The following is a 3,586-nucleotide window of genomic DNA, read 5'->3' as shown; positions in this document are numbered from 1 at the left end:
AAATGCGCCCTAGATGCCAAGATTGTTGGTTGGAGATTAATGAACTCTGATTCGCCCTAAGTGCAGCCAATTTTTCCTCCATAGTTGTATAATCTAACTTGGCCTTCACAAGATCAGAAACACCAAAGCTGGATTGTTCTGTTTCACAAAGTGTCTCAGATTCTTCTTGTGGTGATGGTTGATGTTGTATCTGGTTCTTCTCCAATAGTGTTTCGCCCATATCGAACATTTCAGGCACGTTATCTTCTGGCACAGCAGGTTCTTGAGAAAAAGACGCATTTAGCCCTAACAGACCATTAACTTCACCAGTAGCTTCCTGAGTCTGCATCTGAGGTTCATTGGATTCCACTGTGACACCCACGTATTCATCCAACGGATCCAAGAAGTCAGGCATATTTAATTCTGCGTTCGCGTTTGTAAAGTCAAGAACCACAGGTTCTTGAATTCGAGAAAAAGTATATAGCTCCAAGTGACCATTCTCTTCGACAGGAGCCTCTTGAATTCGCTCATGATTGTTCCTATTACAATAATCCGCACCACCAGATAGTAGTTCAAGAAAGCTTTTACCCTTGTTTTCAAGTTCCAAATATGCAGTATGGTCCTCATTAACACATTGTGGCTGGTCCTTGTCCAACAACACTAGTTCCTTAGATTAATTTTTGGAACATTATCATTCTTGCAACTGGATTCTGATAAATAGTAATCAACATCATCATAGTTTGACACATCATTGCAATCATCCATCACATCATCTCCGTCATTCTGATCTTCATGAAATGTGAGGTCTGAATTGGAATTATTGTTACTGCCATAGTCTAGAGATCCGGATGTGGTCACAGCTACAGTATGTGGATTATCCTTAGTTATAGCCTCATTATTGATTTGAAGCTTTTGAGGATTTTCTTGAGAAGTGATTTGTTCGATTTCAACGTTCATTGTCGCACAGCAATTTTCAATTTTTCCAGAATAAAAAATAAAATTATCATCGTTGTGCTTGCTAGTCACAATAACTTGCTCACATTGACTACTTAGACAAACTTGCTCAGAATCTGAGTTCCAACTCAAAGGAAAACTTCTTTTTATCATTTCAACCATAATCACTTCTTGGCCTCTAGAATTAGAAACAACACATTTTTTGTCTTTGAACAATAACATATAATCTTTTTCTAGCATTTGACCAACACTCAAAAGATTTTGGTCAAGATCAGGTACCAACAAAACATCTTGAATAAATTTTGTACCTTTGGGAGCTTCAATTGCCACAGTTCCTTTACCAACAATCTCCAACGTTGTTTTATCGGCCAACTTGACACTATCTTTGGTAGATTCCAATTTCGTAGATTATTCTCGTTTGCTAGTCATGTGTTGAGTGCAACCAATGTCCAGAAACCATGTGTTTCCATCATTAGATATTGTTGCTGCCATCACCGTAAACACAAACTCCTCCTGTTCTTCAACTTCCGAAACGTTGGCTTTTTGAGTTTGTTGGTTGTTCTCCTTCTTTACTCTGCAAAACCTTTCAATATGACCAAGCTTATTGCAATATCTACACAGGATAGATGGTTTCTTTCCCTTGAACCAACAACCATCCTCTTTATGATTGATTTTTCTGCAATACTTAAATGGAGGAAAATTTTCTCTTTTCTTGACTCCATTGCAAGAATCGCCTTGATTATTTCTACTAGAATTAGTAGAAGTTTCTGGGATTTTATCTTCCTCCGGCATCTGCATCTTTCCTTTGAACTTGGCTTGAAGAGCAGTTTCAGTAGCTTCTTCTAGCCTCAAGGATCTTCTTTGCTCTTGAGCTTGAAGAGCATGTATAAGTTCTGAAGGTGACATTTTTGTGAGATCCTTTGAATCTTCGAGTGAGTAGATCTTTGCTTCAAATCTTTTGGACAAACTCTCTAGAACCTTTTTCACGATTCTGAATCTATAATCTCTTCTCCCATAAGTCTTATTTGGTTTACAACCTTCATCAACTTGTTGGAGAATTCTTCAATAGTTTCAGAATCATTCATTCTGAGAATTTCAAACTCTCTTCACAGATTTATCACTTTTATTTGCCTAATCTTTTGACTTCCGTGAAATTCTTCTTTCAACTTGTCCCATGCCTCCTTTGCAGTCTCACTCGCCATAACTCTAGCAAAAATTACTTCCAAAATTGCTGATTATATGCAAGAGAGAGCTTTAAAGTTTTTTTCAACCTCTTCTCTGTGATTCTTAATTTGCGCCATTGTTGGATTATCTGGCAAAGGATTTACCTCTCCTCCAACCTCTACCACTTGCCACAGATCATATGCTAGCAAGTATATTCTCATTTTGATAGCCCAAATTGGATAATTCTCACCAGAAAAAATTGGGGGTGAGGGAATTGAAAAATTATTGGAAGCCATAACAATATTGACTTTTACACAGGGTTATTTTTGGGGTCTTCTCTCTCACGGATCCCTCAAGAAATTGGCTCTGATACCAATTGTTGTTCTACAAAACACAGAGAAGAAGAAAATATTTGAGGATAAAAAGATATTCTTCTTATTTAGTCATCCACATCTGAGAATATAAATAGACAAAAGAATCCTATTCTAACTTCAACTAGGATACTAATAAATCTTATTCTATATCAACTTAGATAACTGAATTTCAGAAATAAAATTACTAAACTAAAAAAGAAAATAACAGCAAATAACTCAATACTTCAACAACATTTTATTTTTGGTGGCACGAGTATAGTTCTCTTTACTGAGAAAATTTGTGGACTATGCAATTAAGGTATCTCAAACTGGACAAATTTGAGATGTTTTTGTTTCGCTTATATGTTCTGTCCCAAACACTAAAGCAACTCAATTCATTTAATAGGTCGTCACGAGTATTAGAGCAGCAACACAACATACAGTGCGATCCCACAATTGGGCTCCGGGGAGCATGCGGTGTACGCGAAGATGCACAATAAGCATCAAATAGCTCCATAAGGATTGTTATTCACATTTGTGTTTCTTGTATTCTTTTCTCAAGATATTTGTTGCAATGCTTTTGCACTGTTTGGAGATTTTATTCTACCTGAAGTTTTAAGTGTAAGTCTCTTTCCAACTATCATTTCTGCATGTGTCCACCTAAACAGAACCTATGGTGCATTGTAAGTACATACTCTTTGCTATCGATTCGTTATAGAAATATCTTACAGTACTTGAGTAAAAGCTATGTTGTCATTAAAACGGGTCGCTCGGTACACTAAAGCTTCTTCCATGTGCGCGGTCCCAGCAAAAACCACCAGCTATATTGACATTGACTAAACATATTCCTGCTGATTGGAATTTTCCATTTTTGTCATTTTTCTGAATATTATAATATGCAGTAAAAGTTACAATCTGAGATATGTGACATGTTGTGCCTTATATAGGATGAGAAAGTGATACAAAATATCTAATAACCAACTCCTAGAACATTCTATTTTCCAGCTCATTGAGCTCACTCCACTCACTCACTAACCTACTAACTGAGAAGCTAACCAACCAACAAAGTTACAGCCAACTGTGATCTACAAGGCAAATGAAACCAATGTTACAGTGAACCATTTTATGATCCATCA

The sequence above is a fragment of the Capsicum annuum genome, chromosome 9, assembly GCF_002878395.1.
Source record: "Capsicum annuum cultivar UCD-10X-F1 chromosome 9, UCD10Xv1.1, whole genome shotgun sequence".
Classification (NCBI taxonomy): Eukaryota; Viridiplantae; Streptophyta; class Magnoliopsida; order Solanales; family Solanaceae; genus Capsicum; species Capsicum annuum.
The sequence above is the reverse complement of the archived record's forward strand: the minus strand, read 5'-3'. Positions refer to the sequence as shown.